Genomic DNA, 13383 nt, shown 5'->3' with positions numbered 1-13383 from the left:
GAACTGTCAAGGGGTTCCCATTATAGCCCAACCGCGTAAGGAACGCAAAATCCGGGAACATAACACCGATATGACGGAAACTAGGGCGGCAAGAGTGGAACAAAACACCAGGCATAAGGCCGAGCCTTCCACCCTTTACCAAGTATATAGATGCATTAATTAAATAAGATATATTGTGATATCCCAACAAGTAAACATGTTCCAACGAGGAACAACATCTCCATGTTCCAACAAGGAACAAACTTTAATCTTCACCTGCAACTAACAACACTATAAGAGGGGATGGGCAAAGCGGTAACATAGCCAATCAACGGTTTGCTAGGACAAGGTAGGTTGGAGGCTTGGTTCAACAATTTAGGAGGCATGATAAGCAAGTGGTAGGTATCGCAGCATAGGCATAGCAAAAGAGCGAGCATCTAGCAAGCAAAGATAGTAGTGATTTCGAGGGTATGATCATCTTGCCTGAGATCCCGCAAGGAAGAAGAACGAGCACATGAAGAAGACAAATGGATGAAGTCGAACGGATCCTCAAAAACGCGACGTTATCGGAACCAACCCGGAGAAGCAAACACCGGAAAAGAACCACACAACATAGTAAACAACCAACACATGAACATGGTATCATATGCGGGATGCGGTATGCGGTATGCGATGCTTATGCACGATTGGACAAGGAATGCATGAATCTGGCCTCAACTTGGAAATCCAAGTGTGCCACTAGAAAGGTGAGATGAAATCGCTTGAAAACGATATAAAGATCACCGGAATCGGAGTTACGGTTTGGAAATGGCAAGCGATTCAAATATGACACCAGTCTGCGATTTACAGCAAGTAGCCACCTAAATGCAATGACATGAACATGCTACAACACTCAAAAATGACAACAAAATACAGATGCATTCAAGATGCTTAACAAAAGTCTAGCACTGAGCTACGGCCAATTCATCCATTAACAGGTTCAAACAAGCATGGCAAAAATGCATATGGTAAACAGATCTCAGACTTAGTGAAATTAACACTTGTCTGGAATTTCAAATCAGGTAGCATTCTTCGGAGCAACAAAACTACATGCTACAGGACCTGAACATGGAAGAGTAAAGCATGGCATGGATCTACTCAAAGAGCTTAACAAAAGTCCCTTAGTGACCTTGAGTCAAAAGGGATCAGAAAATACAATTGCAAGCATGTGAACATAGCAAAAACATAATCAGATCACAGACTTGGTGAAAACTGGCACATGCTGAAACATAACTCAAGTAGGCATGTTTACGAGCTCGATGCACTCACTATGGTGCAAGTCATGATAAGCTAAGCATACACCCATCAATAACACACAAAATTCAAACTATAAATGGCAAGAACAATAGCATAGCATGCACTAAACAACTACAACATCATCGGCAAAATTGCAAACAAGTTGACAATCTGCCCAGATTCACAAAGTAGCAAAAGTAGAGCTCGATTGACTCAAGCTTGGTTGCTCCATAATTGCAAACAAAGACATGGATGGATATAGCACTACAATATTAACAAAACATCCTTACTGATCATCCTCAAAAGAGGCACGGATCGCTAGGAAACAACATGAACATATGGCATCATGAGAAAAACAGATCAAGGACTTCGTGGAAATGCTAAGTCCCTGAAATCAGCATTACCAAGTGCACCACTTGGCAAGCTTGTGCTAGCCACCACACACATCACATAAATACATGGGTTGCACCTCTAGAAAGATGACAAAACCCTTAACAAAACATATGTAGAGCATCAGTCCATATCATGCACACAAAAATCATGGCAAAAATGACAAAAAGCTAAACGGAGTAGCAGATCTGACAAATATCTCAAGTAGCCCTCTTCTTACAGCATTTAGGGCATCAAGATGAAATCAAATGAAAATGATGCAATGGAATGAAATGATGTACTCTCTGAGATGAACATTTTGATATGCTATATGCATGAATCGGAGCTATGGATGCAAAGTTATGACATGATGAACAAGGGCACATGAATCTGGGAAATCGGGGACTTAGTGAAATTATACCTCCGCGAAAGTCAACGCGGGACGGAAGGATCCGGGACGGAGCGGTGCAGATCTAAGACGGGACGTTTGGTTGGAGGGATGGGTGGATCTCATCCCGATTGGTGCGGGTGACGAGGACGGCCGTGGAGCTCGCCGGAGTTGGGGGAGGTGGCCGGAGCGGTCGAATCTGGCAAGGTGGCGAGGTGGCGAGGCGATGTAGGCGGTGCCGTCAATGTTCGGTGGCGGCGGGTGCTGCCGGCGTCGAGCTGGGGCGGCGCGCCCCGGCGAGGCAGGCGACGGCGGCCGGGCAAAGCAGGCGGCGGCGGCTAGTCTCGGGCAGGTGGCGCGGCGAGGCGCGCGGGCGAGCTCCTGCGCTCGGGCGGCGGCGGGATGCGGAGACGGGCGGCGGGGATCCGGGCCCGGGCGGGCCGGATCTGGGCACCGCGGTCCCGCGCGGTGGAGGTAGGCGGCGGTGCCAAGTAGCGCGTCGTGAGTGGAGGAGAGGAGTGGCTGAGCTGACGTGTCGTGTCCTGATTGGACGGAGCGATGTGGCAGCGGCGGCGGACATTGTCCAGCTCGGCGCGGACGTGTCCGGCGGCGCGAGGATGAAGAAGACTAGGGTGTCATCTGCGAAAAATGAACGGGGTGCACATATTTATAGGTGGAGGGATCTAGGAGAGTCCAAATGAGGTGCGGTTTGCGGCCACGCGATCGTGATCGCACGACTGAGATGCGGGAGAGGTTTTGGTGGGTTTTGGGACAAATTGGAGGGGTGTTGGGATGCAACACACATGAGGCCTTTTCGGTCCCTCGGTTAACCGTTGGAGTGTCAAACGAAGTCCAAATGGTACGAAACTTGACAGGCGGTCTACCGGTAGTAAACCAAGGCTGCTTGGCAAGTCTCGGTCCAATCCGAAAATGTTTAATCCCCACACATGAGAAGAATGTAGAAATGGCCACCGGAGGAGAACGAAGCGCCGGATTGCAAAACGGACAACGGGGAAAATGCTCGGATGCATGAGACAAACATGTATGCAAATGAAATGCACATGATGACATGATATGCCATGCATGACATGCAAGCAATGACAACGCAACAACAGCGAATAACTGGACGACACCTGGCACATCGGTCTCAGGGCGTTACAGGTGTTATGGGGACCCCTTGACAGTTCGCTTTGAATAAAACTCCTCCAGCAAGGCCCAACCTTGGTTTTACCATTTGCCTCACCTAGCATGTTTTCCCTTTGGTTTCCGGAGCCCGAGGGTCATCTTTATTTTAACCCCCCCGGGCCAGTGCTCCTCGGAGTGTTGGTCCAACCTGTCAGCAGCCGGTGGCCACCAGGGGCAACTCTGGGCTGGTCTACCGGAATCTTGGACAATCCGGTGTTGCCCTGAGAATGAGATATGTGCAGCTCCTATCAGGATGTCGGCGCATCGAGCGGCTTTGCTGGTCTTGTTTTACCATTGTCGAAATGTCTTGTAAGCGGGATTCCAAGCCTGATCGGGTCTTCCTGGGAGAAGGAATATCCTTCATTGGCCATGAGAGCTTGTGATGGGCTAAGTTGGGACACCCCTGCAGGGTTTTGAACTTTCGAAAGTCGTGCCCGCGGTTATGGGCAGATGGGAATTTGTTAATGTCTGGTTGTAGAGAACTTGACACTTAACTTAATTAAAATGCATCAACCGCGTGTGTAGCCATGATGGTCTCTTCTCGGCGGGGTCCGTGAAGTGAACACGGTTCTTGTGTTATGCTTGAACGTAAGTAGTTTCAAGATCACTTCTTGATCACTTCTAGTTCACGACCGTGCTTTGCTCCTCTTCTCGCTCTCATTTGCGTAAGTTAGCCACCATATATGCTAGTGCTTGCTGCAGCTCCACCTCACTACCTTTTCCTACTCATAAGCTTAAATAGTCTTGATCGCGAGGGTGTGAGATTGTTGAGTCCCCGTGACTCATAGATTACTTCCAAAACCAGTTGCAGGTGCCGATGATAATCGTGCAGGTGACGCAACCCAGCTCAAGGAGTTGCTCGATGAAGATCGTGTTCGTTGTGTTGTTTCGTTTCTAGTAGATCAGTAGTGGAGCCTAGTTGGTGCGATCGGGGATGTATTGCATTAGGGGTTGTCTTTCTTTATTTTGTTCCGTACTCGGACCTTGATTGTATTTGGGATGATGTAATGCCATTTTATGTATTGTGTGAAGTGGCTATTGTAAGCCAACTCTTTATCCCTTTCATATTCAGTACATGGGATGTGTAAAGATTACCCCTCTTGCGACATGCCTACAATGCGGTTATGCCTCTAAGTCATGCTTCGACACGTTGGAGATATAGCCGCATCGTGGGTGTTACAAGTTGGTAATCAGAGCCATCCCCGAATTTGGAGCCCCCTGCTTGATCGAATCGTTGGCATTGTTGAGTCTAGAAAAATGTTTTGAGTCTTATAGGATTATATATATCGGGGAGTGGGATTCTTTTTGCTCCTCAGTCCCTTCGTCGCTCTAGTGAGGCCTCCTGATGTAGAGTTTAGCATATTCTCTCCTCAAATTTCACTTTAATTTTTTTTAGGATCACGCGGGTATCTTGGAATCATTCCGATGGTTTTGTGAAGAGAACATTGTTCTTGGTGCCTCCTAACATTTAGGGGTTGTGGCAGTGTCCCGGGGAGTTGAGCTGCGAGGTGTTGTCGTCACAATTTTATCGTTGCAGTTCTGGAATACCTGAGTTTCACCGACATCGATAATCTCTTTTATGCAGTTGTTTGTGAGATAACCTCGACGCCACCCAGTACTAGGGCGGGAGTTTGGGAGTATTGCCATAACTCATATAACGGATGCTTTTTGAAGGTTGAGGTAGGTGATTTCCGAAGGTTTCTTGATTATGTGTTGAAGGATGGATACAGCTGGATGTAGGATTTGCTAGTTTTGGGTGAGATATTATGCTTCCCCTGTGTCCCCAACACCTGATTGCATAACCAGAAAGTTTCAGGAGTTTATAAGTGGGAATTCAAGTATATCGTAGGATATCCTTCCAACAGACACAAGATACGACATGGGGTCTATCATATGTTTGTTTCAGCTTATTTTGCAAGTTAATCCTTTGTTTTGTTTTGAGTTGTTGTATTCGAGTTGCTTCAATGTCAAGTGTTGAATCCATACCTTTCCTAAGCGGTGTTCTCATACTTCTATGTGGATGCTAATCCTTCTTGATCATCGAGCTTGTCATGTCAATCCTTTTCGACCGGCGTGTTTCTCTTCAAGTGGATCTGATCATTTCAACATTTGCAAGATCACCTCTCGGTTTTACCCAATGTTGTTAGTTCCATCTGTCCCCACATTGCCTTTGTTTTCCCGCCCACCCACCCTTTTCATTCAAGGAATCAGATTTCTTATACAAGTATCCTTTTATTTATGGGAAGTCTCTCCATTCTTTTCCGTCAATATTCTTATCCGACGATTCTCAAGAAGATACTAACGGAGCTTCAAGTTCGTCAGTCTTCACTCGTTTTCTTCTCCGGTGGATTCAAGTCAAGCTTCATTGATCATATCCTTTCCTCGTTTCAAATGTCTTCTCTTGCCGGTGCACCTCTTAATCATCCATTTCTCGCTATTCAATTGTTCCGGAGTGCTCAAGGTATCTCGAAGATTCATGCTTCCACTCTGCATTCGTTCAAGCTCTTTCGAGGATGTTATCTCAGTCAAGTCAGTTAATTCAACCGGCGCAATCTCTCTTTTAAATCATTTCAACGGTGTTTCTTTTGAGTGGGCCCTAACCCACAGGTCTTTTCCCAGGATCTTACCTCACTCTTCTATTTTCCCGGAGTTATTCTCAAATTCATTACAAAGTTTGACGTAAGAATGAGTTATCATCAGTCAAATGCCTTTCTACATGATCTTTCAAATTCTTTTCATCGTTGGTTCAACCCTTCCAATTTTCATTCCGGAGTGCCTCAAAAATTCTCAGTGGTGGTTCTCGTCATCATTCTCAACATTTGAAGACCGAAGAAGAGTTTTTCCTCCAAATCTTTTCCCTTCTCTCAAGGATTCGTGGTTCTAGCTTCATGTTATCCTCTCATAATTGTTTGCGATTGTGAGAATTATTTTCATCCATCTGGAGCATTTCAGGAGTCTTTTCAGTTTGATTCTCCGAAGACCATCATTTCGGGTTTATTCATTCTCAGCTTTCAGCTCTCGTTCTCCAAATCTTACCGGTGCATAATTAAAATATCCACTAATCAGCTCACGATCTCTTCGTTCTCATGTATCTAAATTCCCTCAAGTATCATCTTTCATTTTCCTAATTCTTCCCAGTGAATTTGTGTTTTTGCTATTTTCATGTTCAATTCTTACGGTGGTTCTTCCAAGATTCTTCTTCCCTCTTGTTATCATATCTAGTCATTCGTTATTTTTTCCAAATCCTACCGGTGGTTTGTTGAAGACCTTCTCAAGTTGGCTCTATATCCATCTTAATCCTTTTCTACAAGAATAAGTAGTATGCCAAATCCGTTGCTTGTCATCAATCTAAATTGGTGAAGGATGAGCATAACATAATTCTTATTCTTGATTCACCCAAATGATTAATTCTTTATTCCGGAGGATCATCAAATTCTCGGTTCGAGATGCTATATCTTTTATTCCGGAGTTCCAAGCTTCCACTTTATCTCGTCGCAAAGCTTCATCTAATCATTGCAAGGCTTCAATCTTATTCTTTTCATCCTTCTTTTCGTTTGATCATCCTTTCATAACCGGAGGTCTTCATGGAGGCTCTACATGATGGTTCATCAAGGATTTAATTCCTTCTCAAAGTGTTCATTGAGATTCTTTTCAGAGGAGCTTCAAGTATTCCTCTTCTTGCATTCCAAAGTGCAATTCTTTCTACCGTATCATTTGAGGTGGTGTTATGTCATTCTTGATAATTTCCTTCGGGTTTCATGATTCACAAGTTATCAAGAATGAGATATTATAAATCCATCAATCTCGTCATTGGAGTTATCTTGGGTTATATTTCACCTAAAGCTTTCCCTAAGGATTCTTGCTATTTATGGTGCTTATAAATGACCCAAGGCCTTCATTTATCCTTTTGATGAGATAAGCTTCTCATCTCCTTGTTCATATCAATCCAAATCCATTCTCTCCGTTAGTGGCATAATTTCAACTCATAATTTTGAGATGTTTTCCTTAAACCCATTACAAGCTTACTCTTTTCGTTGTTGGGTTTCCAACAATTCCGTTCGACCCATCTCTTAAAGATGCTTTTCAAGCTCATTTCAGGTTGAAGATGTTGTTTTCTTATCTGTTCTTTTGTTCCAACAATCCAACTTCTATTCTTTCGTTTTGGAGGCATTCTGATATTGCTTTCTTCAACCATTATCTCATTTTATCAAAGATCATGTTCTTTCCTTTGCTTATCCATTTAACCGAAGTGTTGTGTCCTCTGCTCAAGTTCTTTTCGCCTTATCAAGTCTTGCATCTCTTTTCAACCGGAGTGTTGTCCGAATTTGTTCATCCTTGTTCCTCTTTCCTAATGGAGTGTTTTCAACTTCGATCACCTCCGTGGTATTCTTTCTTTCAAGTTGTTCAACCTTTCAAGGTTCTTTGGTTTCACTCGTTTGTTAAAGAAGCAACTTAGTTTACCACTTCTCTTCCTCTTCCGCTTCTCTCCGGTCCCATCCTAGATCTCGGGACGAGATCCTCTCGTAGTGGTGGAGTGTTGTGACGCCCCGAGACCGTTGCGCCAGGTGTATTCCAGTTATTCACCTTCGTTGCCATGTCATTCGCTTGCATGTTGCATCTTGTCATGTCATCATCCGCATTGCATCATCATGTTTTCGAAACATGCATCCATCCCAGTCTCCTCATTCTATCTGTTGTCCGTTCTGAGTCCACACACACTTGCACGCGCCCGCAGCATGTCCAAAATATTATTTTATAAGTGGCCGGAAAATGTTCTCAGAATGGGTTGAAAGTTGGCATGCGGTGTTGTTATGTTGTCAGTAGGCGCCTGCCAAGTTTCATCGCATTCGGAGTTCGTTAGAGACCCCAGCGGATAACTATAGAATGCCGGTCTAATGTCGGACGTTTTCGGTCTCCAGAAATAGTCGTCGGGTCTCTCTCTTCTCTCCTCTCAGCCCAAGTTTTTCTGCATAGCCCACCACCACTCACCACCAGGCCCAACCTAACCTCTCTCGTCAGCCCACGGCCCTCCTCGCGCGCGTTCGAAAACTGTCCTGAACCCGACCCGGATAGTCATCACCGCTGGGTCCGGAACATCCCCAAACATCTACAAAATATCATCGTTTTCTTATTTGGACTCCCTAGTTTATTTTTCTCGACTATCCGATTAAAAATCGGAGGGACCAGATACCCCTCTAAACTTAGCCTACTTCCATATAAATAGAGTAACCCTAAAATTTAGGGACCTTGTCCCATCCATCCCATCCCCACGCCGCCGCCACTCTCGTTGTGTTCAGCGACGAACCAACCAGCCGCCCTCCTCGTTTTTCCCCGACCCAATCCAATCCACCCCTCCTCGATCCTGTTGAACCCAACCTCTGCACCCACCAGCCTCGATCCCGTGCGCCTTCAACCTTCCGAGCATCGGGCTCGTCCGCGGCGACCCCTTCGCCGGCGACCAAGGCCAGCACCACCAGGCGCCTCCCTCGTCTCCTCCCCGAGTCGTCCTCCTCCAGGACCTCTCACCGTCCCCGCAACCGTCCTCTGGCGCCGTCACCTCGTCCCTGCCGTCTTTCATCTCTTCGCCGCCCCGTTCCCATGTCACCACCGTCGTGGACCTGCTCTGTCCGGGGACCTCCAAGCAGCACCACCCAGCGGATCTGCTCGAGATTGCCACTCCCTGCGCTTCAAATCCCTCCTGCCGGAGCCCCAAAATTCCAGCACCGCCTCGCCATGCCATGCAGCGAGCTCCTGCAGCTCGTCTCGAGGGCCAACGCCAAGTCACCCGTGCGAGGCCTCCCCTTTCTGCTTCACCTCGTGCCAAATCATGCATGCTTCCAACAGCAGCGCCATCTCCGTGTCGCCTTGTTTGTCCACTGCATCCCGAAGGCCATGGAGCCTCGTTGCCGATGCTCGCCCTTGCCGTTGTTCGTCCCTGTCGTTCGGCCACTGGATCAGGTCGTCCTCCGTCAACTTCTGCCGGATCCACGCTCACCTCGCCTCGCCGGAGACACCACGGGCCACCGCCTGAGGACCCCGCCGCCATGGCTCTGAACTCTCTCGCCTCTGTCTGTAACAGGCAGGAGGCCAGCCGATCTGACGCCAAGACACCGGTTGCCTCCGCCACCCTTGTCGTTCCAGGCCGGAACCCGCCGGCTGGGCCTCGTCCTCGGCCACCGGTGACCTCGTCGGAGCCCACCTGCGTCGCCGGCCAATTTCCCCTACTTCGCCCCTGCATTGAACCTGCTTCCTGTCGAACAGAGACGCCACGCCCGATCGCACTGCCTACGCTTCGCTCTGCCTACGAGGACCAGCGCCGCGCGAAGCCCATGCTTCCCAGCCGGCCTACTTCTTCGCTTGGGCCTAGGCCCATGGTGAGGCCAGCTCCAGCGCCGTCCTATTTTACTTTTTTCTTCTCATTTTTGGGCTCGTCCCAGGTTCGGCCCGTTTCTGTTTTTTTTTTCTTTCAGCGAATTTCCTATTTAACCAGTGCATTGCATATTTACAGATTGGACCCTATACTTCATGCATATAATAACTCATGAACCGTGCACCGGTTTAAAATGTTTTATATATGAAATATGGCTAGAATTTCATCTAGTTTCATAATATGCCACTTTCACGGATGTTTAAAATGTTGTTTGTTTAAAATTTGCTCTAATTACATGCTAAATGATTTAATTCATATCTAATAAACTGTAGCTCGGTTTTAAATAAATTATATATGTAAATGGGGTAGAAAAATGCCTAGTTTAACATGGTGACATCACTTTGCATGTTTAACAAATCTAAAATATGTTTAAGGTCAGAACAGGACAAAATCCATAAATTGCACATGAGGATTTTTCCGGACTTGCTGTCTGTTGTTCCGGCCTCATTTAAACTTGCCTGGATGGGTAGTTATCTTTTGCTTCACCTCTTGCCATGTTAATCAACATTTAATATTGTTGGGTACATAAACAAGATCGAACTAAATAACTTGAATATGGTGTTCCGTCAATATGCAACTCGTTGCATATTGAACTCCATTTAACTTGTAGCTTTGGTTGTGCACTTTGCCATGCCATGCCTCATTAAACTGGACATGCATCATACTTGGTTGTGCATCATGCCATGTTTATGTGATGGTTGTTTACCATGTTGTTTTGCTTCTTTTCGGTGTTGCTTCTTCGGGTTAGTTCTGATAGCGTCGCATTTGTGAGGATCCATTCGACTTCGTTCATTTGTCTTCTTCACGGACTCATTCTTCTTCTTTGCGGGATCTCAAGAAAGATGACCATACCCTCGAAATCACTTCTATCTTTGCTTACTTAGTTGTTCGCTCTATTGCTATGCCACAATACCTACCACTTGCTTTATCATGCCTCCCATATTGCCATGTCAAGCCGATAATCCACCTTTCCTAGCAAACCGTTGTTTGGCTATGTTACCGCTTTGCTCAGCCCCTCTTATAGCGTTGCTAGTTGCAGGTGAAGTTGAAGTTTGTTCCATGGTGGAACATGGTTTTGTTGGGATATCACTATATATACATTGTTTTATTAATGCATCTATATACTTGGTAAAGGGTGGAAGGCTCGGCCTTATGCCTGGTGTTTTGTTCCACTCTTGTCGCCCTAGTTTCCATCATACCGGTGTTATGTTCCTTGATTTTGCGTAACTTACATGGTTGGGTGTTATGGGGACCCCTTGACAGTTCACTTTGAATAAAACTCCTCCAGCAAGTTCCAACCTTGGTTTTACAATTTGCCTCACCTAGCCTTTTTTTCCTTGGATTTCCGGAGCCCGAGGGTCATCTTTATTTTAAACCCCCCGGGCCAGTGCTCCTCGGAGTGTTGGTCCAAGATGTCAGCGGCCGGTGGCCACTAGGGGCAACTCTGGGCTGGCCTACTGGAATCTTGTACAATCTGGTGTTGCCCTGAGAACGAGATATGTGCAGCTCCTATCAGGATGTTGGCCCATCGGACGGCTTTGCTGGTCTTGTTTTACCATTGTCGAAATGTCTTGTAACTGAGATTCCAAGCCTGATCGGGTCTTCCTGGGAGAAGGAATATCCTTCGTTGACCATGAGAGCTTGTGATGGGCTAAGTTGGGACACCCCTGCAGGGTTTTGATCTTTCGAAAGCCATGCCCGCGGTTATGGGCAGATGGGACTTTGTTAATGTCTGGTTGTAGAGAACATGACACTTAACTTAATTAAAATGCATCAACCACGTGTGTAGCCGTGATGGTCTCTTCTCAGCGGGGTCCGCGAAGTAAACACGGTTCTTGTGTTATGCTTGAACGTAAGTAGTTTCAGGATCACTTCTTGATCACTTCTAGTTCACGACCATGCTTTGGTCCTCTTCTCGCTCTCATTTGCGTAAGTTAGCCACCATATAGGCTGGTGCTTGCTGCAGCTCCACCTCACTACCTTTTCCTACCCATAAGCTTAAATAGTCTTGATCACGAGGGTGTGAGATTGCTGAGTCCCCGTGACTCACAGATTACTTCCAAAACCAGTCTCAGGTGCCGATGATAACCGTTCAGGTGACGCAACCCAGCTCAAGGAGTTGCTCGATGAAGATCGTGTTCGTTGTGTTGTTTCGTTTTCAGTCTATCAGTAGTGGAGCCCAGTTGGGCGATCGGGGATCTATTGCATTAGGGGTTGTCTTTCTTTATTTGGTTCCGTAGTCGGACCTTGATTGTATTCGGGATGATGTAATGCAATTTTATGTATTGTGTGAAGTGGCGATTGTAAGCCAACTCTTTATCCCTTTCATATTCAGTACATGGGATGTGTAAAGATTACCCCTCTTGCGACATGCCTACAATGCGTTTATGCCTCTAAGTCGTGCTCCGACACGTGGGAGATATAGCCGCATCGTGGGTGTTACAAGTTGGTAATCAGAGCCATCCCCAACTTAGGAGCCCTCTGCTTGATCGAATCATTGGCGTTGTTGAGTCTAGAAAAATGTTTTGATTCTTATAGGATTATATATATCGGAGAGTAGGATTCTTTTTACTCCTCGGTCCCTTCGTCGCTCTGGTGAGGCCTCCTGATGTACAGTTTAGACTGTTCTCTCCTCAAATTTCACTTTAATTTTTTAGGATCACGCGGGTATCTTGCAATCATTCTGATGGTTTTGTGACGAGAACATTATTCTTGGTGCCTCCTGACATTTAGGGGTTGTGGCAGTGTCCCGGGGAGTTGAGCTCCGAGGTGTTGTCGTCACAATATTATCGTTGCAGTTCTGGAATATACCTGAGTTTCGCCGACATCAAAAATCTCTTTTATGCAGTTGTTGGTGAGATAACCTCGACGCCACCCAGTATTGGGGCGGGAGTTCAGGAGTATTGCCATAACTCGTATAACAGATGCTTTTCAAAGGTTGACGTAGATGATTTCCGAAGGTTTCTTGGTTATGTGTTGAAGTATGGATACAGCTGGATGTAGGATTTGCTAGTTTTGGGTGAGATATTATGCTTCCCCTGTATCCCCAACACCTGATTGCATAACCAGAAAGTTTGGGGAGTTTATAAGTGGGAATTCAAGTATATAATAGGATATCCTTCCAACAGACACAGGATACGACATGGGGTCTATCATATGTTTGTTTCAGCTTATTTTACAAGTCAATCCTTTGTTTTGTTTTGAGTTGTGGTATTCGAGTTGCTTCAATGTCAAGTGTTGATTCCGTACCTTTCCTAAGCGGTGTTCTCATACTTCTATGTGGATGCTAATCCTTCTTGATCATCGAGATTGTCATGTTAATCCTTTTCAACCAGCCTGTTTCTCTTCATGTGGATCCGATCATTTCAACATCCGCAAGATCACCTCTCGGTTTTTCCCAATGTTTTAGTTCCTTCTGTCCCCAAGTTGCCTTTGTTTTCCCGCCCACCCACCCTTTTCATTCAACGAATCAGATTTCTTATTCAAGTATCCTTTTATTTATGGGAAGTCTCTCCATTCTTTTCCGTCAATATTCTTATCCGACGATTCTCAGGAAGATACTAATGGAGCTTCAAGTTCGTCACTCTTCACTCGGTTTCTTCTCCGGTGGATTCAAGTCAAGCTTTGTTGATCATATCCTTTCCTCGTTTCAAATGTCTTCTTTTGCCGGTGCACCTCTTAATCATCCATTTCTCGCTATTCAGTTGTTCTGGAGTGCTCAAGGTATCTCGAAGATTCGTGTTTCCACTCTGCTTTC

The sequence above is a fragment of the Triticum dicoccoides genome, chromosome 6A (genome assembly GCF_002162155.2).
Source record: "Triticum dicoccoides isolate Atlit2015 ecotype Zavitan chromosome 6A, WEW_v2.0, whole genome shotgun sequence".
Lineage (NCBI taxonomy): Eukaryota > Viridiplantae > Streptophyta > Magnoliopsida > Poales > Poaceae > Triticum > Triticum dicoccoides.
The sequence above is the reverse complement of the archived record's forward strand: the minus strand, read 5'-3'. Positions refer to the sequence as shown.